Genomic DNA, 23,712 nt, shown 5'->3' with positions numbered 1-23,712 from the left:
TGGAGAAGCCTGAAAGGACCTTAAAAATGACACAGACGCTCCAACCCTAGAACCCAAAGAAGAACGAATGCCGGTCCTCTTACCTGGTATTCCGTTGTACCCCCTCCGGTGTTAGTCACAAGCCGCGTGGGTATTTTAATCCAAATGAATACAGATTCTCATCTGCAAAGAACTCGCGGGCAGCTCTCAAACATGTGCCTAAGCCTCTCTTAGCTCCGGGATGAACTTGCATCGCCCAGCAACGAGTCTGTGCTCTGGACCGCTCGGCACAGGGGGCTCCCTCCCTCCAATCACATCACACCGCGCGGCGGGCGCATCCAGTGGAGGCGGAGGGCTCCCCCGGAGCTCGCTAGCTGGGCGAGCAGACTGCAGAGAACTCCCTCCCTCCCACCCCAGCCTGAGCGCTCGCTCGTTCGCTCTCTGCCCCCCTCCCTCTCTCCACTCTTCCTCTCGTCTTCTTTCCCTCCCTCTTTGCCTCCTATCCGCTATTCACAAGAAGCTGGAGCTAGTCCGGGTGCGATGTGGAGTGGGCGGCTAGCGGAGGGAACCCGCTCCTCTCTCCGGCGCTGCAAGGACAGAAGCCGGCGATGCATGGAGGGAGCTCTCGCGGTCTTGCCCAACCGTTTCTCATAGGCAAGAGGTACGGAGAGAGGGTTCGTTCCACTAGGGAGAGGGAAAGGGAAAGGGAGAGCGCAAGAGGAGGGGTGGGGGAAGGAAGAACAGCCCAGAGAGGAGGTTCACCGCGCCTGGCGCCAGCTCTCAGTTCTATCTGAAGCGGGCCAGAGGAAGCACTGAGACTTTTTGTACCTCCCGAAGACCCAATGGTGGCTGTGGAAAAGGAATTCAAAAAGGAAACCACCCGGTCAATGCACGCTCGCGCGCGCGCGCGCACACATACACACGCACATACACACACATACACACGCGTACACACAGATGTACACATGCATGCACCCTCCTCCTCTTGCCTTTTGACGGAATCTATACAGATGGATTCCTTTGCATAAAAATCAGGACTTGGGGTTTAAAAGAGGTGGGGCTGCAGCCAATCCATTTCTTGGCTAGATATTTGCATTTGAAAAGCAGCAAGCTGGAGGAAAGAGTTTAAGAATTTCTTCACACACACACACACCTCCTAATTCCCCCCTTCTCTCTACCCGTTAGCTTGTCATAGAATCCATGATCAATTGAGCTCCCCAGGCATGAAGGCAAAGTCATGAAACTAATCAGAACTTAACAGTTTCCTTGCTTTATAGTTTGCCCTTTCAGTCTCCTCAGCCTGCCCTAGTTCCGTGTTCTTTGCTTGTAGAAATTCCCCCTCCCTATTGGTTTCTCCAGTGTGAAAACTTGCAGGGTATGTAATTTATTGCCGGTGGGATACCGAAGACCTTTGAGAAGCGAGGGCATATGTGGGCATTTTATTTAAGAGCAAGCAGCATCAAATTGGGTTTTCTTTACTTTCACTATTCCATTACTTGATCCAGTCCCGAGGTTCAAATGGAGAGCTGAGTCTTCTGTGATAAGGGCGAAATAAGACATATAGACCAAATACATATGTTAGTAGATACATTTTTGTTTTACCCTCCCAACCAATGGGATATGTATTCTTTGCAGTATATTCCCAAGAGTTCAGCATCCTGTAATGGGGGGTACGTGGGGGTAGGAGGAGTAGGGGGGGTGGAAGGTGAAGTTCTGTATTAGAGGATTTAGGTTTGAATTCGCAGTTCATTCATGACCTTTATGAAAGTCATTAAATCCTAGTGGACCTCAGTTTCCTTCTCTGTAAAATGATAATTGAACAAGTTGATATCTAAGGCTCCTTCAAGTTTTAAATCCTAGAGAACCTCTCATCTCTAACAATGAGGAATTTTTCATTGTGTCCATTATTCTTATATTCCTACTAGTGGACCTTAGATTCTCTCTCTCTCTCTCTCTGTCTATCTGTCTCTCTATCTGTCTGTCTCTCTCTCTATCTATCTATCTCTGTGTGTGTGTCTCTCTCTCCCTCCCCACCTCCCTCCAACACAAGAATAAAATCTAATTTCACCTGAACCAGTCAGCAAACGTATACTCAGTTCGTGACTCATGATTCCAACATCCACAATTGCAGGTTATGCCTTTCTTCATCTCTAGTCCTATATCTCAAGGATCCTACAGCATATTTTATTTGGATTAACATTATCACCTAAAATCCATAGTGTCTAAAATATAATGTATTGTTTTTACCATAAACCAGCCAAATCTCTCCAACTTGCTATCCCATTAGAAAAAAAAGTCAGTCACCAGTAATCTCCGGGTCTTTTTAACAGACGTTGGAATCAGTGTGGTATATCAGAGAGAGGGAAAAAACATTAGATTTGGTATAGAAAACCTGGGCTTAATATCTGCTTATTACTTAATATATGACCTTGGGGAATCATTGTGGATCTCATCATCCTCATCTGCAAAATGCAGGGTTTGAACTAGATCATCTTTAATAACCCTTGTAATGCTAAAATCATTAATTTTTTGATTGAAGACTTATCTCCATGAGTCCTTTCTGATCTTTCACTTTTCTGGGATGGTAAAGTGGTTAGAGTGCTGGCCCTAGAGTCAGAAGGACCTGAGTACAAATTCTGTGTCAGACATTTACTAGCTATGTGACCCTGGAAAAGTCACTTAACCCAGTTTGCCTCAGTTTCCTCATCTGTAAAAATGAGCTGGAGAAGGAAGTGGCAAAACTCTCTAGTATCTTTGCCAAATAGGGTCACAAAGAGTCAGATATGACTGAAGAGCAACAACATAGAATGCCCCATACATACTGGTCCTTATAGTTCTCTAGTTATTCTATGTATTCACATTTTATCTCCAAAACCAGAATACATCTCCTTAGGAGCATGGATCATGTCTTCAGTATGTTCCCTGTACCCAGAAATTACCTCATTTGTTTTGTATATATTTTGTACACATGCACACACACCTTCCTGATAGAATGTAAGCTCCCTGAGAGTAGGAACAGTTTTATTTTTGTCTTCATATCCCCAGTGCCTAGCATAGGACCTTACACATAAGAGACATCTAAAAATGACTGATTGATTCTACTTTTGTATATTACATAATAACCAGTACATTACTGGAAAAAGAAGAAGTGTATTTAGTAAATGATTATAGACTGATTCTTTTATTCCTTTTGCTTGAAAAATGAAATGGTATCATGATTAGGAATCAGAATTTTTTATCTTACCAAGAATCAGCTCCATCTAAACTCTAGATGATATAAACAGTATCAGTTTATTGGTTCATGTTAATCACAGGAAATATTAAAAGAAATCTGCTTATCTGGAAACCCTTGCAGAGTCTGAGCAATTGTGTTGCTATATTGCCCAGGTTTTTTTCATGCCATCTCTTTTCCTGTACCATGTAGGCAGGGTCATTTCAAGTTAAGGTTTCTCTGAAGCCAGACACTACCTCCTTTCCTTTGGTTTCATTCTTCAGTCCACTAAAATTACTCTGAATAGTAGACTTCACAAGGATTTTCCAGAGGGGAGGATGCAGTGCTGTGGTGGAAAGAACCAATGACTGGGAGATAGGACACCTGAATTTCAAACTCAGCCTTAATCAAGTCACTTAACTTTGCCTGGCCTCAGTTTTCTTATTTGCAAAATCAAGAGTATTAGACTAAACCATTTCTAAGTCTTCTTTCAGGTATAAGATTCTATGAAATGGTAATAAATGTCATGTACACATTGGCATATTATTATATATCTATGGTACTTTCATTCATTTTTGATCATTGAAAATTTATTCTCTAGCATTACTTCCCTGACAAACAGTAATGATTTTTTTCACTCACTTTAAAAGAAATATATGAGCTTTTGTGTTATGCAATACCACATGCAAATCAAATGCTTTTTCTGTCACTTTTACTACTCAGAAGTTTTATTTTTAATCTTATTCTCTTCTTAGTTCCTTCTCAACTATTTACTAGAAACCAAAATCAGACAGAAGTATACATCAGAGAGTTGGGAGAGCTGTGGAATCAATGGATTTATGTACCGGAAAAGACTTTGGACATCATAGGCTTATAGATTGGGAGCTGGAAGGGAGATTAAAAGTCATTAATCCAACCCCCTCATATTATAGATGAGGAAACTAGCCCTGAGAAATAAAATGACTTACCCAAAGTCAAATAAGGAATGAAAGAGGTAGGATATGAACCTGGGTATTTGACTCCAAATCCACTGCTCTTTCCATTATGCTGTGCTACTTCTAATCCTTGTAAGGACCACCAGAATTGATAATCTTTTGGTTTACCTCTCCTACTCTCAGTATTTGCATTCAATAGACAGGGCATATTGAAGTTACAAATAGAGCCTAGTTCAGTTCTACTGTATTAGAGGGGAAGGAAGGAAGGAAGAAGGAAGGAAGGAAGGAAAGAAGGAAAAAAGGAAGGAAAGAGGGAAAAAAGTATTTACTAAGTGATTGTTATGTGCCAGATGAGAGAAATGATTATTTCTCTTATATTAATAACCAATTATTAATTGAGATTAAGGTTTTCCCTATTTCCTCATTCAAAAATAAAACCCTGTATGTTATTCAGTCAGTCACTGAAGGACACAGCTGATAGAGGAGATGGCCAAAATCCTCTGGTACATGCTTTTTGATCTTAAGTGGGACCCAACTTAACTAGAAAATCTAGTGTGAATTCTGGCCTGTTGTGTTCTAATCAGGCAGCATTGGGCGGAGGTAGATTCCTTTGACTAGATTGCCTGAGGTGGGAGTAGTCTGAATAGAGATAAGAATGACTTATTCACCCCAGCCCTTATTAGAATAGGCCCACCTCTTTTATAATATTCATTCTCTCATAATTGCTAAGCAATCAGAGTCGATTTCTGCCCGTTGGGAACACCCACTCTTCCTGGGTAATAAGCATTTAGTGGCCTCCATAATTTGTCTTTGGTTTATAAGAGAAAGCCAAGCTACCATCACTTTATTAATTATCTGCTAGCCATAATTAATAAAATTGATTATTAATTACCCAGAAACAATGTCTCTGGAACTTTTCATATGTCACACAGGCACCATGCTAAGTGCTTTACAAAATATCATCTCATTTGATACTTGCAACAATCCTCAGAGTTAGGTATCATTATCCCCATTTTATAGTTAAGGAAACTCAGGCACAAAAAGGTTAAGTGACTTGCCCAGGGTCACACAATTAGTGTCTAAGGCCAGATTTAAACTTAGGCCTTCTTCTCTTCAGGCCCATTGCTCTATCCACTGGGCCACTTAGCTTCCTCTGGTAATATAACTACTCTATGTTTCGCCTTAATACCTTCAAGGTAAACAGGAAATACTGTCTCTTATGTTAGGTTGTGATATCTGACCAAAAGGGTCAAGAGAGGGCTAACTTTTTGATTCTTACTGTTGGTGATATATTTTGCTGGAAAGATTTGCAGTAGGAATACAAAGATGTAGAAGATAATGGCAAGGTAGAAATACTGGTTAAAGACAGGCTACTCACCAGCTCTGTCATTTGTGTTCTAAATTTACTTTTTCCAATACAAATACGTAGACACTAACAATAAAATTTTAAATTTGAATAGTACTTCATTTGTTTCTAAGAATTTTCACATTCATTATTACATTTCATCTAGTGAAGATCGGTTCCATTGAAAAGAGTTTTTGCATAGGCAACATTATGTATTTGTGTATCACAAAAGTATCACATTTGCATAGTATCACAAATGTATAGCATTTTAAAGTTTCCAAAGAACAATAGACCCATCAAGTAGGCAATTCAAGTATTATCCCAATTTAAAAAATCAGGAAACTGAGCTTTTTGGAAGCTTAAATGATTTGTCAGTGTTCACTGGCTGGTAAATAAGGTTGGATTCAAATCCTGATCTCCTAACTCTAAGTGCAACCCTCAATTCACTATACTATGCTTTCACAATAATAACTAACAATCATATAGTGCTTTAAGTTTTACAAAGCATATAGGAAATATCAATGATCAAACAACAAGTGGCTATTAAGTACACAAGATGTGTTAGGCACTATGCTAGATTGTTACTGTTGTTTGTCCTTCATTCTCAAAGAGGACCATGACATCAGGAAGGTGATGCCATGACTTGCAAGTGAATTGGATAAGTGAGGTAGCGCTTTGCAAAATCACCAGCTTCACTTTATCATCTGGAAACATGAAGGTCCAGTGGGGAGATATAGATCAGGACGACGGGAGTTGGCCCTCGATGCAGTGGGAGACCTTGGCCTTTTAAAGCTAAGGTCTTTAACATGTCTCAGTTTAACTGAGGCAATGCCCACTTCTGGTTGATTGGTAAATTGACAGATCTAAGCATTTGGCATTTGCATTAATTATGATTAGCTTCCTTATCCTCCCCCTCTGTTCCCAGGTGCTAGTAATTTTATCAAATTATCAAATCTAGCCTCAGCTTCTTAATAGTTGTGTGACCCTGGGCGAGTCACTTAACCCTGTTTGCCTTGGTTTCCTCATCTGCAAAATGAGCTGGGGAAGGAAATGACAAATCACTCCAGTGTCTTTGCTAAGAAAACCTCAAATGGGGTCATGAAGATTCAGACACGACTGAAAAGCCACTGGACAACAGCAACAAAAAAATCTTACCTCAAGAAAATTACTTGTTATTGAGGGTATGAGGCAAGTACCACATTTCTTGCCCCCCCATACCACCTCAGTAAGCATTCTACATGTTGCTAAATTCATTTACATCCCACTGATCTGGATTATGGCTTTCTTTATGCAGTGGGGTCTAACTCAAATAGAAATGGGAACCACTGCACCATAAATAAGGATCCTTTTGTACCCTTATTGTCTTAGAAAACTACATGTGAATATCATCCACTTTTTTTATTGTATTTTTATTTTGTTCTCAATTACATTTTAATCTGGTTCAGGCCACCCTCAAGAGTATTACCAGTCAAATGTCTGCAGGCTGTATGTTTGGCACCTCTGATTTTAACTTCAATTTTCTTCCTAAGCAGAAGGTAAATTCCTCAGGAAGAGAATGTTTCATTTTTGTCTTCTTTTATCTCCAGCACTTGACACAATATCTGACACATAGTAGGGTATTAATAAATGCTTAATGATTGATTGATGACAGCAGATCTACTTATGAAATTCATTACCTCAAGAGTCAATAAATATTTATTAAGCATTTACTATGTGCCACGCACTGTGCTAAGCTCTGAGGATACAAAGAAAAGCAAAAAAAAAACAAAAAACCCTGGCCCCTGCCCTCAAGGAGCTCATAGTCTAATGGGGGAAATCACAAGCAAACAACTACATGCCAACAAGATATACAGGATAAATTGAAGATAATTTCAGAGGAAAGTTGTTAGTTTTAAAAGGGATTGGAAAAAGTTCCTTCCAGAAGATGGCATTTTAGTTGGGCCTGAAGGGAACCAGGGAATAGAGAAATAGAATTCCAGGCATGAAGGAGCCAGTAAAAATTCATTGAGTCAGGAGATAGATTGTCCTGTGTGAGGAGCAGCAAGGAGGCCAGTTTCACTGGAGTTTAGGTGCATGGAGAGGAATAAGGTGTAAGAAAACTAGAAAGGTAAAGAAGGGGCCAATTATGAAAGACTTAAAAGCCAGATTTTGTATCAAGCAATGTTAAAACAATAGATTCATAAAGAACTATGTCCAATTTATAAATAACTGAGATACAAATTGTTACTTAGACAAACTGAGCTGTTATCCCATCTCTCACATTAAGGTACCTCCTCATAGCACACCCCTTGGGGCTCATTGACAACAGGCTCATGGACTGATCCATCATGGCACTCACTGCATTTCAATGATATTCTCAAGAGCTTCCTTTTCATCCCCAAACTGTTCAGAGCCTCTCTTTGTGTGTGGTAGTACTTGCATGGAGGGTATGCCATTCAAATAAAAGGGCCCTACAGATTTTTGTGCTTCAAGGGAAATGCTTAGGAAATGAAGGGTTGCTTAATAGAGTCTAAAAAATCTTTTCCTTAAGGATACTTTCAGGTGAGAAGGGCAACAGTCCTTTAAGGATGCCTTTATTCTCAACAGTGTAATTGCACTGAATACTCAGCAGTTTGGGATCAGAGGACTGAGATTCCTTGATGTAAGGGTTCTCTGAAGCTTTCCCATTATGAGCCTATGTTGCAAAAGGAACTGACTCAGCCTTTAGATTTCTGGTACCCTTATTCCTACCCCAAGTCATTAAGAAAAAACCTACTCACAGAAGAGAGCTGGTTATAAAATAATATGCAATGGAATTGGAAAGCAGAGTTGAAGAATGAATGGTAGCGCTCCTTAGAATACAAATGTATATCAAGTATGATATATCAGCTACAATCCTCAGCTCACTTTTCAGAGAGGCCTTTAGACTCTCTTCCGTATGTCTCTGAGTGCCTGATCCTGGTTTGATGGCCATCAGTTAATGTTTTAAAATAGAAGTATAGTTTCCTTTAAAAGAAAATTAAACTTTACCTATGATTTCATTGGTAGAGGGAGTAAGTGAGAAACTTGCTCCAATAATTCCAAACAGCACCCTGAAGTTTCCATGGGGGGCAGCTAGGTGTCACAGTGGATAGAGCACTGACCCTGGAGTCAGGAGGACCTGAGTTCAAATCCAGCCTCAGACACACAATACTGTGAAGGATTAATTTTTTTGACTTATATTAAAAGGAATCATCCACAACAAAGATAATAGTCAATAGAAATTAAATTAGGCATACCATACAAAATATATTTGGGAATTTAAACATTTTCCTACAGATAAGGAAAACATAACTGTGAAATGTACAAGCTTCATATAGGAATATTTTTGAGTAGAAATGGTCAATCAGTACCATATTATTATATAGTATATCCTAAAGGATACTTAAGAAAATAATGTGTGTGAACTCTCTAACATACTACTTGTTTTCTTGTTATTGTTGTTGTTTGTTTGTTTTTGTTTGTTTGAAGAAACAATCTCCCTATCAGCAAGGTTGGAAGTAAAAAAATTACTTAGGGGCCCAGTACCCTTTACTGATTAGTACAGTACCATTACTGATTAGTACAGGAGTTTTGACCTGCACTGTTTCCAACCTTGATCAATTCACCCCTTCTTAGGCAACCTAGTGACCCCCTCCCAAGGATGTGAACCCCACTCCCAGAGGATCATCATATTAATGTTGAACTTATTGTGGACACTTGATTAGCATAGTCCTCTGCACCTCAGAACTCCAGAGTTCAAGAGATCCACCAGTCACAACCTTCCTGGTAGCTGGTATTACAGATGTGAACTACCAGGCTAGGCTAATATACTACTAATAATACCTGTATTATTCTTCAACTATACTTCTTCAAGATTTACAAAGAACTCCACATACATTTTCCCATTTGATCCATATAACTATAGGAGTATATACTACCTGAGGTAAGTTTATTCCCATTTTATGAGCAAAGAAATTGAGGTCAGAAAAGTTAAGAGATTTAAGCTTGTTTTCTCACAGCTACGAGGATCAGAGAAATGATTCAAATCTGGATCTCTCCTTATTGCAGCTCTAGTACTCTTTCTCTGACACCACATTGCTTCTTGGTACTAAATGATACACTAGTATCTTGAAATAGTTAATAAACTTCATAAAACATCCAACTTATGACCATGACTTATGTACCAATAAAATTACTAATAATAATACCTGGAATTTATATAGAATTTTATATAAATTATATTATATGTCAAAATAACTCAGCTCAATGGCTCATTAAAAAAAAAGAAAAACACTCTAAAGCATTTTCAACTTCCCTCATTTTAACTATATGGCAACTCTGAGTCACTGGCAAGAGCTAGGTATAAGAACAAAATCCAGAATTTCTTGTGCAAACTCTCTGATATTTCTCAAAAGCGCAAAGATATGTAGAGGTAATGATTTCACCTTCTCATTTTAAATATCTTTGATTTACATCATCTAATATTCTTGAGAAATGGAATTTGAATGTTGGTGCTAACTTTATTCACATTTTTATCTGATGTTTTGGCTGGCCTTGACCAAAGGGGGAAATATACGTCAAAAACAAAACAAAACAAAGAAAGAAAAAAACCCTGAAAGTATTTTCTTAAACCCTTCAGACTGAGCAAGGACAATTGGAAAGTCTTTCTAACATTGCTATCATTAAAATTGTAATAGAATGCTTCAAATTATTCTGTCTCTCAGTATAACAATTACTGATGCTGAACTTCTACTTTCAAATGTAGAGGGCTTTGTGGTAATGAGGCAAAATTCAGAATAGTTCATAGATTGACCACAGTCCAGTTGCAGGCTATGAAAGTAATTTAAACTTAATAACTTAATGAATTGTTATTTCAGTTTCCTCATCACTTGATTTTTTTTTTCCTCCAAGTACTTCAGGCCCTAAATTCAGATTTAGAAGAATAAGTAAGGCCTCTGCAAATCTAATTGAAAATATAAATGTTTTTTGTTAGAAACTCCCTATACAAAAAGGCTTTTAAAATTTAAATATGTTCCTACAACTTAAGAAATACAATGAAATGTAATCCAGGAAAATCAGAAAGTGTGAATGATGAGATTTGCCTGGGTTCATTGTCATTATTGAATGGAATGACAAAAATATGGGGGAAGGGGTGTGAATTTTTTTTTAATATTCTAGTTTAATACATCAAGTACGTTGCTGATCTAATTGTTCATACTTTTTAGGCAAGTTAAAAAAAATAGCCAGACTTTTTGGAATATAAAACATAATCAATCTGACACTCACTTAGTATCTAGTATTATATACTGGCTGTTATAATGATATAAATTATTTAGAAGCTAGAGGTTAAGGAATAGTTTTTGTGTTAAAAAGAGTAAGCTCTCCTTAAGGTCCAAGGGAGATCCCCCCTAACATTATTTCTAAACCAGACCCTGAATTCTTCATGCTTTAGCTAATAATTAAAAGCAATAGACAGAGAGGATCTATTTATATTCAATGGTACTTCTTTGGAAAGCCAAGCATTCCACTACTCTCTGTACATGTGCATCCTGCCATGAGGCTCCAACAGAAGCCCTCCTCATACAGAAAACATCCAGTTTATTTATTTTGTTACAAGTTAAAACCATGCAAAGCCATGGCCTGTACACTTCAAGACACAAAGTGTGACTTCTTTCCCCTCAAAATCAGTGAAGAAAAGTATCTACCACAGAAATGAATTTCTTCAAATAGAGAACTTATTCACAATGAACTTTAAGTGTAGGTATGATTTTACCAACAAGTGAAAAAAGATGAAAAACCATCATAAATTTAGGTTACTCAGTGCAAAAAAATTAATAAAGCATGTGTCATCTGATATTATTTATTCTTGTTACTTTAGCTTCTTCTTTAAAATACAAATGATGTTTTCTTCCGTGAACTGTTTTCTTTTATATTTCCAATTCCAAAGATAGTGTTTCTTTTTCGTTCCTGATGCAAAGTTTCAACCTTTATATTTCAAAATTTTTTCTAGTTTTTTTTTTTACTTTGACTTCATTAGGTTGTTTTACGTACAGACTCTCCACAAAATGCAGCTCTCTGATCTTTGTTATTTAAACCATGCCCCCTCTTTTTTTAAACCACATTTAAAAGTATTTTATTTCTACATTAAATTGTGGCTGCCATCATTATGTATGCTGTAGTGGAAACAGTACTGGACTTAGAATAAGAAGCTCTGGGTTCAAATTGCAACTTGGATATTTCCTGGTTATATGGCACTGTAGACAAATCATTCACCCTTAGTTTCTTCATCTATATGTTAGTGATAATAATACTTCCATTACCTACTAAAAGATGACATTTATATAGCACATGAAGACTGTGAGGTAGGAATTAATGGCTTTTTACAAATGAGGAAACTGAAGTCCGAGAAGTTAAGTGACTTGTCCGTGATCACATGGCTATTAGGAGTCCAGAGCAGCATCTGAACTCATGTCCTTGTTGACTTCAAGTGTAGTACTATTTCCACCTAATTGGACCCTCCACATTATAGGTAGAATGACTGGAAGACCACATTACCATGTGAGGTTGTTGTTTAGAAAGTGTTTTGTAAAAAATATAGGGGCATACATATTACTATGTGTATCTTGGTGGCATGTTCCTCTGATTACTAATATTAATTCATTTAAATTCCTTTCAAGGATTGATTTAAAGAATGAATGAAGTACAAACTTCATTCTCTTTCCCTTCAAATGGCATTCATTCATTCATTTAATAACTCCTTTATTATTTATCTTCTGAGTGACTACAATATGCATTACACTATGGTAAGTTGTTTCTATCTTGATGTCCTTTATTTTCTCTTTTTTCTTCTTCTCCAGAACAGGGCAGCTGGAAGTTGGTTTCTGTTTTTCTCAGCTGGATGTAAATAGAAACATCCTAAATCTTGTCCTTAAAATTTCATTATGTTCCTACAACTGAAATACTAAAATTTACTCCTTTAAAAAATCACAATAATTGAGTTATGATGTATTGACTCTTTTTAAGGCAAACATATGAAAATCAAAATTTGAAATAGAGAGATGGAAAGCCTTTCATTAGTATTAAATAGAAACTTTTAGTAAAATGACTCCAACACAACTCTGTGATCTGGGTAGCCCAAATATAAATCCGCTTTTACAGAAGTACTTTCTCTGTTGTCTTAGTTTACTGATCCCAGGAATCAAATGACAAGTCATACAGTTAATAAGCATCGAAGGTAGGATTTGAATCCAGATTTTCTGAGTCCAAATCCATGACTCTTTCTATCTTATAATACTGCCTTAAAAACCAACAGAGCAGCAAACTAAGATGACAGAGAAAATACTTGACACAGTCTTGAAGAATCTGTGAATTACAACCTATAAACAATATATCCAACTGCAGATTGATGTTAGGATATAAAGACTACTAGATGACTCAGCGTTGGACCTGCCACTTCTAACTGTATCATGTCACTAAAACTTTTAAACATCCTCAAATCAAGAGAACACCTGAACCTATAGGTTAAATTATGTTGCAAAATTGGAATGTCAACAAGGTCCTAAATTGTAACCAGCTCATTAACATTGAGATTCTGCTCACTGTAACACAGCTCCACCAGATTGGAACATACATAGGATATAGACTACCTAAACAGTTTCCAGAAAAGCTACCACAAGAAAATCAGCAAGACTCACTAAAGTACACATCAAGCAATATGGCATTACCACTGCCTGCTGACAATTGCCACATAGAGATTATTGTAGAAATGCCATAACTCCTTTGGAGCTGTCATTGCTTGCAGCTTTTGACTTGAACTGGCAGATGTGTTAGAAACAGTGGTACATAGTTATTTACTTGGGGATAGACTATACAAGCCCTAAGTATGGAAATGACATAAGGTCACAGATTGGCCTTTTAAGCTTCTGTCATTCATGTGTGGCGATATTTTTGAACACTATGAAGACAATATGCTATTTTTATTCAGAGGTAATGGTAACACTAGCACCATTCATGCTGTGTACTAAAGTTGTGATTATAATTATTTGAGAAATGATATCTCTTAATGGGACACATCTCAGAACATATAACTATGATCTGTATAGCATTTTAAGGTTTGTTAAGTATTTTACATGCATTCTTTCATTTGGTCCTCACAGCAAGGTAGGTGTTAATATTATCCCTGTTTTAGGGATAAGGAAACAGGCTCACAGAGTTTAAGTGACTTGTCTATGGTCATACAGAGAGTAAGTGAGTACCTTAGAATTTGAATCCAGATCTTCCTAATAAAAAGTCCAGCACTCTATCCACTGTGCCACTGAGTTTTCTCTAAACTATTATGCTTGAATAAACACATGGATTTCTACCTTTTCCTCATTTTATGTATTGTGCCAAGGCTATTCAAGCTCAGTATGTCTATTGATTTTAGAAGGAGTTTAACACGTGGATCCATCCATGAAATGCAAAAAAGCAAAATGGGAACAGTTCTACTACAGAAGAATATGAAATGATTCTAAGCCTTCTGTGTGATATTAGGATTTTTTAAGAGTTGATTAATTATAGCATATATTCTCTGTCTTTCTGTGTATACTCTTCAAGGTATATGCTTATTCTATTCTCATTTAAGTTCAGCTGTTTGACATAAAAGGACAATAAGACACGTAGGATAGTTTTATTTTTTTATTTTTTTGTTACTTGATTATAATGAGGATATCAAATAAAATAAAGATTCATCTATTTCTGAATCATTTAAATAATTAACATTTTAATTTTGAAATTAAATAATTTGATTATTTTTTACCAAATCATTTTAAATGACTTTGAAGCCCTTTATGGATAAAATATGGCTTTTGACCTATTTCCATAAGTAAATTCACATAAGTAACAAAGTTACCATAGTGTATTAGTAGAAGTTACTTTTATGATCTCAGAAGACTTACATACTCCTTTATTTTTGAAAGATTTATGATGTTACAACCATTAAAAAGTGGTATGAAGTTTGAATTCACTTTATAGTCATGCTACTGTGCAATTGGATTGCTTTTTTGGAGAGGCAGTAGAATTGTGGAAGGGGTATGAAGAGTCTGCTGAATATTCTCAGGTCATCTACTTCCATCCTAAGGTCAATGAAAGAAATAGATGATGTTTGCTTTGTTTTGCTTTGGTTTTTTGGAGGAGCAGATGCCTGCAAGAGAATAATATACCCACCAGTTAGTCAGCTGTTTCATCTGTCATTTTTATGAAAAGATGTCATGGTTGGACTGAGCAAAATTGCCTGCAAAAAACATTTTGGAAAAAAATATCAGGTAACTGTTTCCATGTAAGAGCCAACTAAAATTAATATTTATTGCAATGGGGCATTTGGCATCAGGGGCAAGAAGGAATATTATAAAATCCAAATATTAAAAAGCTTTGTGAATTATCAATCATGGTTTAAAAAAAACAGTAAAACCTAACAAATGCTTCAATGCTATCAGTATTTAGTATAAAAGTTAAATTAATGAGAAAATTAGAAAGTAGCAGATGTGAAACAATGCAAGGCATAAATTCCTTCACACTTCTGATTAACTATGCTTAAGATTCGGTCTGTCAAGCACTAGTTATTGAGAATAAAAGCAAAAGAGGTGGTGTTGAAGGGGAGGACTATAGCTGCTTCTTTGCTGTAAGAGTGCATTAAGCACTAATTGAGGGAAGATTTGTTTTCTGACAATTTCACTAGAAAAAGGGAGGGGAGAAAAGTTTCTCTAAAGACATTCTGACAGAGACAGAAAAAAGAACCCAACTGTGTGTGTTGGGAAACATGTCCAAATGATCCTCTCTTTGAGCTTTCACCCTCTTTTAACAAAATGTCAGCCCCCTTTTGAAAAGATATTGTCCTCAGCCAAGACCCTCATGAAAGGCAACAGATGTTGCTAAGATTGTACCCAGTCTGTCCTCTATCCTGTTTCATTTCTAAAAGGATAAAGAAAAAGAGAAAGAGAGAAAGGCGAAAACTTGCTTTAAATCACTGGACCATTTTGTACTTCAGCAAATCTGTTTGCACATGCTTGACTGGCCCAGCAGAAAGGGCTGAGCCCTTCACATTCAGTCTGAGGTCAGTCTTAATGCTCTGTTCAGTGGTCCTCACTCTTTTCACATGAAGCAGCTGCCTCTGATTGCCAGAACAAATTGAGGTGATTCAGGCCACCAGCAGGGCAGGAGTACAACTTCCATTCACCAGAAAAGGAGGGAAAATCTCAGAACTAGGGCTGCCCACAATAAACCGTAGGATTAGATTTGATACACTCAATATTAAGACATGCTCCTGTTGAAAAGTAGGCTGTAATGACATAACAAACTACAAGATAGTTATACCAATGGGAAGTTGTGAGGGTGGAAGAATGGCACTTAGGCATTTATTAAGTTACACCAAATTATGTAATGCCCTGATCACGTAGCACCTATGACCTCTGCACACCTGGGGAATTCTATTTATACCCCTTTTCCCAAATGTTCAGCTGTATGACATTCTCCTTGGATGTACATTGAAGAGAGAATGGATAGAAATATTTATAAAGAAAAAAAAAAGACTGATTATATTGCAAGTAAACTTCCTAAATGGTGAGTTAGGCAAAGCTTAACAGATTATCTTCCATTTTAATATTTAAAATATATTCAGAATTTTGCAATTACGTATGCTGTATATAATTCTTCATGTATTGAAATGCATGTATATTCATATATATTCTAGTAATTGTTGAAATGAAAACACATTGAAAGCAATTTTTCTGCATAATAGGAGAGATTAAAGAGAAAGAGCATATGTACTGCCTCAAATTGGGTTACTAGCCTGAATCAATGCCTCTGAGTCACCTTTAAAAATGATTGAGGCAAAGCATTGTAGTAGAGGACACATTCTAAATATTTGCTATTTACTTTTTAAAAGACTCAATTAATTTCTAATCTATTAAGAGAGAAACACAAAGTAGGTGTTTATAAAAAATATGAAGATATTCCTTCTTTTGGGATTTAATCAAGTTCCTGAAATTCCTAGCATCAATCTTAAGTTTCTTAACTAACAACATCCACCTCAGTGGTGAGGTTCAGGCTAGCTATACTCTGAAGCTAGGGTTAGAAAAATGAATCGACTAATATATTAAGCCATAGTGTCAAAGTCTTACAACTTTGAAAATAAAATCTCTTTGATTTTTTCCAAAAGAAAGCAAATTTTGTCCTGGTCATTTCACCTTGTTGCTCTCCTCCCTCTTTCCCCCTACCCCTACCTAGAAATGACAATTTTCAATGCTCCAACTTGGATTTCAGAGGTATAAATTGACTGGTATGATGTCATTGATAAAATAATTAATAGAACTCAGAATAATGTAATGCAAATAAAATGAAAGCAAGGCTAAGGGGACAGATTTATTTTCAGAGTGAGAGATTAGGGAAGGAAGTAAGGTGGTTGCATAAATGGCCTTGGGGGGAAATTCCCCATAAGTTATTTGATTGAGAATGCTGGATAGTCACAGTGACAATTCATATACCTAATACAACAGTGTTCAATGTATGTGTATAATACAATGTACATTTGAGGTTAACAGTTTTAAGAAAATGTTTAAAATTACAGTAAAATAAAGTTCAGAAAATTTTGACTCAGTGAAGGAATTGTAAAAAATATTCATATGGAAAATACATAAATATTAGTTCTTCCATGGTAATTAAGCACTGATATCTGACTCTTAAAAAAATCTGTGATTTTGAAATTATGTGTTCTTGACTTGAAAACATTAGTTGTAAAATATATTTCTTACTTTGAAAGCCTATTAGCATTTTCGAGGGCTTTCCCGCCTTTTGTTGAATGAGGCTATCATTAAATTTAATTAACAGTTGCAGGGTGGAGGAACAGAAGATGATTCTTATTCCTATGATCTATTTAGAGGCATCCCTGTGGCATAAGCAAGTTTTTTCTTGCGTTAGTGGACAATAAGTATTACCAAGGATCCTAGGCACTCCAGTTGTTAATAGTTTCTAAGACCAGCAGTTTAAGGAGATGTAGTTTTCCTCTGAGCCCTTCAGCCATTCCATCATGTTGTATCTTTAATACTGACCTCTAACTTTTTCTTCAGAGAACTGTCTTATCTATGATTTTATATCTCAGAATTTAGTCATTTCTCACCTCATTACCTGCTGAGTTTTTCTTTTACTGTATCTGACTTATGGTATATAACATATTACCATTAAAAAAAATCCAGTGACCTTGGTTCAGAAAGCCATTTTATACCTTAGTTTTTTAAAAGTTGATATACTACTTACAAGTTCCAAAATTTATGACTTCAAAATAAAATGAACATCAACTACTACATTTGTTTTTAAAGATAATATTAAAGATATTACACATAACAGTTTTCTACTGCTTGTCAGTCAATTTAATCACATCATAATTTAAGAGATGGGGAAATGCTTCTAGAGATTATAACTCATTAGCATTAGTGTATTCTTATTTTCATAACTTTGCTCTCATATGTTCTGTTCTCCACCAGTAAGTCACCACTGTAATTCAAGGCCTCATCACCTCTCACCTAGACCATTGCAACAGCCTCTTAATTGTTTTCACTGAATCTAGTCTCTCCCCACTCCATTCCATCTTCTTCATAGAAGTCAAATTCAGTTTCCTAAACTACAGGTCTGATCATGTCATCTCCCCTCATTCATCTCCCCACCTGTCAGTTTCACTAAGAAAAGTCCATTGACTACCTCCAGGATCACATATAAACTCCTGAGTTTGAACTGTCCCCAGTGCTTGTAATATACTCCATCTTTAGCTGCATCTCTTAGTGTCTCTGTTTTCTTTCACACATCAGCTCATGTCATCTACAGCATGAGGCATTTCTTGATCCCTTGTACGAGTGACTCCTTTCTGTCTCTGAAAATAAGATCTTTCAAGATAATTCTTTTTTTAAATTTTAATTAATTTATTTTGAATTATCAACAATCATAAGCTTTTGAGTTTAAAATTTTTCTCTCCCTCCCTCCCCACCTCCCTCTCCAAGACGGCATGCAATCTGATATAGGCTCTTCATATACATTCCTATTAAACAATTTTCACCTTAGCGATGTTGTAAGTAAGAATTAGAACTAATATGAGGAACCACCAGAAAGAGGAAACAAAACACAACAGAAGAAAAAAATATAGCAAATAGTATGCTTCAATCAGCATTCAAACTCTGTAGTTCTTTCTCTGGATATGGATAGCATTTTCTATCATAAGGCCTTTGGAGATGTCTTAGATCCTTGTATTGCTGAGAAGGATTAAGTCTAGCAATATTAGTCATCACACAATGTGACTGTTACTGTGTACCACGTTCTCCTGGTTCTGCTCACTTCACTCAGCATCAAACCATAGAAATCTTTCCAGGTTTTTCTGAAGTCAGTCTGCTCATCATTTCTTTTAGCACAATAGTATTCCATTACATTCATATACCACAACTTGTTCAGCCATTCCCCAATTAATGGGCATCCTCTCAATTTCCAATTCTTTGCCACCACAAAAAGAGCTGCTATAAATATTTTTGTACATGTGGGTCCTTTTCCCATTTGTATGGTCTCTCTGGGATATAGCCCTAAAAGTACTATTGCTGGGTCAAAGGGTATGCACATTTTTATAGTCCTTTGGGTATAGTTCCAAATTGCTCTACAAAATCATTAGATCATTTCATAACTCCACCAACAATGCATTAGTATTTCAATTTTCCCATATCTTCTCCAACATTTATCATTTTCTTGTTTTGTCATGTTGGCCAATCTGATAGGTGTGATGTGGTACCTCAGAGTTGTTTTGATTTGCATTTCTCTAATCAATAGTGATTTAGAGCATTTTTTCATATGACTATAGATGACTTTAATTTCTTCATCTGAGAACTGCCTGTTCATATCCTTTGATCTTTTATCAATTGGGGAATGATTTGTATTCCAATAAATTTGACTTAATTCTCTATATATTTTAGAAATGAGACCCTTATCAGAGAGACTGGTTCTAAAAATTCTTTCCCAGTTATCTACTTTCTTTCTAATTTCAGTTGCATTGGCTTTGCTTGTGCAAAAACTTTTCAATTTAATGTAATCAAAGTTATCCATTTTGCTTTTTGTAATGTTATCTATCTGCTGTTTGCTCATGAATTCTTCTGTTCTCCATAAATCTGATAGGTAAACTATTCCTTGCTCTCACAGTTTGCTTACAGTATCAGCCTTTATATCTAAATCATGAACCCCTTTTGACTTTACTTTGGCATATGGTGTGAGATTTTGGTCTAAGCCTAGTTTTTGCCATACTCTTTTCCAGTTTTCTCAGCAGTTTTTGTCAAAAAGTGAGTTCTTATCTCAGAAGCTGCGGTCTTTGGTTTTATCAAATAATAGATTACTATTGTCATTGACCAGTGTGTCTTACGTACCAAACTTATTCCACTGATCCACCACTGTATTTCTTAGCCAGTACCAAGCAGTTTTGATGATTGTTGCTTTATAATACAATTTAAGATCTGGAATGGCTAGGCCAGCTTCCCCTGCATTTCTTTTCATTAATTCCCTTGATATCATGGACCTTTTGTTATTCCAAATGAATCTTCTCATTATTTTTTCTAACTCTATAAAATAATTTTTTGATAGTTTGATTGGTATGGCACCAAATAAGTAAATTAGCTTAGGTAGAATTGTCATTTTATTATATTAGCTGAGCCTACTCATGAGCCAAGATAATTCTTAAGGAAATCCTTTGCCAAATAATTTTTCCATTGCATTTAACAAAACATTCAACAAACTTTTATTAGGTACCTACTCTGAGATCATATGATATAATATATGTTAAGCACTTTGAAAACTTTAACATGTTAAATAAATGTTACTCATTATTATTTGTGGTATTTTACTTCAATATGGATCAAGTACGGAAACCCCACACCCCTGCAAATGGAGATCAGTACTTCTTCTGCAGCTTGTAATTTTAGAACATTGCCTAGACACTGAGAAGTTAAGGACCAGCCCAAGGTCACATAGCAGTAAGTGTAAGAAGTGGGACTTAAACCCATGTCATTCTGACTTCAAGGCTGACACTTTATCCAATCACTACTCCACACTGCCTGTCATTGTCATCAGCATTATTAACATCATCCATGCTCTTGACCTCCTACTAGACATCATTATCACCATAAGGTGCTGAAAGATATATAAAGATAAATAAGACACAAAATTCTGAGGGATTTTCCAATCTATCAAGGAAAATTGCACATACAAGTAGCAAAATAAATATGATTATGTAAGATGAAATAATTGCATAAGAGAGGACAATGTACTATGCAAATTCCCAGGCTACAGTATAATTTCCAACTGGAAAATAAGGAAACTTCATGAAAGATGTGTAACTTGAATTGAGTCAAGATGGAAAGGATTTCTACAATTTAAGGGGATGTTGGGAAAAGGAAAATTATAGTCATAGAATCTCAGATTTGGAAGAGCCCTTACAACCCTTTCCTGACGAGGAATATATTCCACAACGACAATTGAGAAGTGGTCTTTTTGGCTCTACTTGAAGACTTTCAGTGATGTAGGTGTCTAGACATTCAGAGCTCAAAGGGGCCTAAGCAGCCATCAAAACCAATTCATACTTTAAAAATAATCTTCACTATGATAGACACAACAAGTGGATTATCTAATTTCTGCATGAATACCACCAATGAGGAAGAATCCACTACCTCCTGTGGCTGCCTTTTCTATTGTTGAATAGCTGTAATTTTTTAGAAGTTTTCCTGGACTCAAGCCCAATTTTTCTTCTTTCCAACTTCTACCCATTTCTCTCTACTTCTGTCCTTAGTGAAGCTAAATAAGTCTGAACCCTCTTCCATGATATAGTCTTTTAAATACTTAAAGGTAGCTATCATATTCCACTTGAGTCTTCACTTCTCCAGGCCATACATCCAAAGATTCTTCAATAGATCATTATAGGCATGTACTCAAGAGTCTTCACTATTCTGGTTTGCATCCTCTGGATGTTCTTCAGTTTATCAACATCTTTCCTAAACGGTGGCATCTAGAACTGAACACAGCAGTGTTGAGACCAAAACAGAGTACAGGGAAACTATCACTTCCTTATTCTTTCTGTAAGCCATCTCTCCCTTACACATACCAAGATCACATTTGCTTTTTTTTTTTTTTGACTAATATATCATGTTGTTGACACATAGTGAGCTTGCAGTCCACTAAAATGTCTGGTTCTTTCTTAGACAAACTATTATCTAGCCATATTTTCCCCATCTTGTATTTGTAAAGAAAGATTTTTTTAACCCAATTATAGAAACCATATCTATGGAATAGTGAGAATCCACTTTGACAAGAACAGAGGATACATGATGGAAAATAGAGATAAATGCTACAAAGAGAAATTGGGACCAGATTATAGAGTATTTTTAGCATCAAGTCTAAGGAGTTGAAACTTTATTTGGTACCTATAGGGAAGCACTAAGTAAGGAGGTGACATGATTAGAATTCCTCATGAGAAAGATGAATATGAACTCCATTTTAAAGATACACCAGAATGGAGAGAGACAAGAGGCAGGAAGACTGTTGAGGAGATATTGCAAAAGTTCCTGTGAAAGATAATGAACTTTTAAGTGAGAATTTAAAGAAAAGAGGGTACAGATATGAGAAGTGTTAAGGAGGACACTCTAATCCAAGAATCTAAGTACTTTGGAACTAGCCTACTTCTCCTTGCTATATTGAAAGCTCAAATCCCTTCAAGATGCAAATATTATTAGTAACAATGATGATGATTAGATGAGTATGATTATGAAGTTAATTACACTATTCCTGATAGTCCTAATGGCCCTATATGAAATACAATTTTTTGAAAATTGATTTGTTACAGTAGTGTGGATGTTTGGAAATTAAAAATAGGTGCTAAAGAGAATCATTCTTGTGTATGAAAAATTGCCATGGCAAGAGGGTAAATACCCAAAGCTATTTGTAGGAAATACAGAGCTACCAGTTGGCCTTGAGGGAAGTAAAGTTTACAGATATAGTTGAAACACTACTATAAGATGTGCACAAACAGAGTTGCATAAAACAGGACCATTTCTTAAGAAACAGATGACCTCTCTTCAATAAAACCAGACAGTAATGTATTAATCATTCATATCCATTTTCAGAGCAGCATTAAAGCATTAACCATATTTTCAACCTGTGGAACTCTAGGCCACAGAATGTGATTGAGAGAAAATGATCCTAAAGATAATTAGACATTCATATGAGTAAGAGTAGCATCTGCAGTTACAGTACACTAGCTAAGATAAAATTACAACAGCTATCAATCTTCATGCTTCAGGGCATAAGCTGCTCACCAGATGGGGTCAGGAAGAAATTCTCCCCCATGGTATAGTATTGTGAAATTAGGTGTATTATGGGAGGTTTATTCCTCTCAGTGAAACATCTGGCATTGGCCACCAGACTAGATATACCCTCTGTCTATTCCAGAATGGCAATTCCTATTTTTCTGACAAAAATATGAATGTCCAATTGGAATAATGGAATTTTTTTTTCTTAAATAAGCCTTGCTAGAACACTGAAATTATCACAATAAGGCAGGGGGAAAGTACTTTTAAAAATTTCCCAAGTCATATACTTCTCAATTTATGGGTGGGTATATTAAAAGTGAGTCTGACTTATGGTAATAAGAACAAATAGAAACACAAATATCATAGAATCACAGAGTTTCAGAATTGGATAAGGTACTAGTGACCACCTCAGAGACTACTGACCACTTCATCCAACCTATACTTGAAAGAAAATTCACTTTACAAAATATCCAACAGGCAATTATACAGCCCCTGCATGAAGAACTCCAATTAAAGAGAATCTATTTAAAATTTCAAAATGCATCACTTTTGGAGAATTCCAATTGTTAGGAAGTTTGTTTTTTCCTTACATGAAACCTAAATCTGCTTCTTTTCAATGTCTACCCATTATTTCTGATTCTGTCTGATTTTGCAGCCAAACTGAGCAAGGGTATTCCAGGCCTTCAGATCTTAAAGGCAATTATGTTTCTCCTAAGTCTTCTCTGTGTTAAATGTGAAAGCAGAAACAAAATGCAATAAAAATATCATAAGTAAAATAAAACAGAAGTTTAAAGTACCATCATTCCCTAAGTAAATGTGAAGAACCTGGGTAAGTTGGTTTGGAGGGAGAAAAAAAAATAAAACATTTTCCCATCTGCAGAAACTTAT

At 36.3% G+C, this 23,712-nt stretch overlaps 1 protein-coding gene and 1 long non-coding RNA gene across 2 annotated transcripts in view; one reads left to right on the top strand and one right to left on the bottom strand.

Annotated features, from left to right (window-relative positions):
* The window catches only part of CDH7 (cadherin 7), a 197,432-nt gene extending 197,123 nt beyond the window's left edge, over nt 1–309 (bottom strand). Inside the window, exon 1 of the mRNA XM_027852481.1 lies at nt 84–309. The gene's annotated coding sequence lies outside the window, so the exon portion shown is untranslated. The remainder of the gene's footprint in view (nt 1–83) is intronic.
* A 137-nt stretch (nt 310–446) lies between these two features.
* The window catches only part of LOC114035916, a 77,735-nt gene continuing 54,469 nt past the window's right edge, over nt 447–23,712 (top strand). The window contains exon 1 of the long non-coding RNA XR_003568284.1: nt 447–640. This is a non-coding gene — a long non-coding RNA (uncharacterized LOC114035916). The remainder of the gene's footprint in view (nt 641–23,712) is intronic.

The sequence above is a fragment of the Vombatus ursinus genome, unplaced genomic scaffold (assembly GCF_900497805.2).
Source record: "Vombatus ursinus unplaced genomic scaffold, bare-nosed wombat genome assembly UNPS02009573.1, whole genome shotgun sequence".
Lineage (NCBI taxonomy): Eukaryota > Metazoa > Chordata > Mammalia > Diprotodontia > Vombatidae > Vombatus > Vombatus ursinus.
Note: the sequence above shows the minus strand (reverse complement) of the source record. Positions and strands in the feature narration are given on the sequence as shown.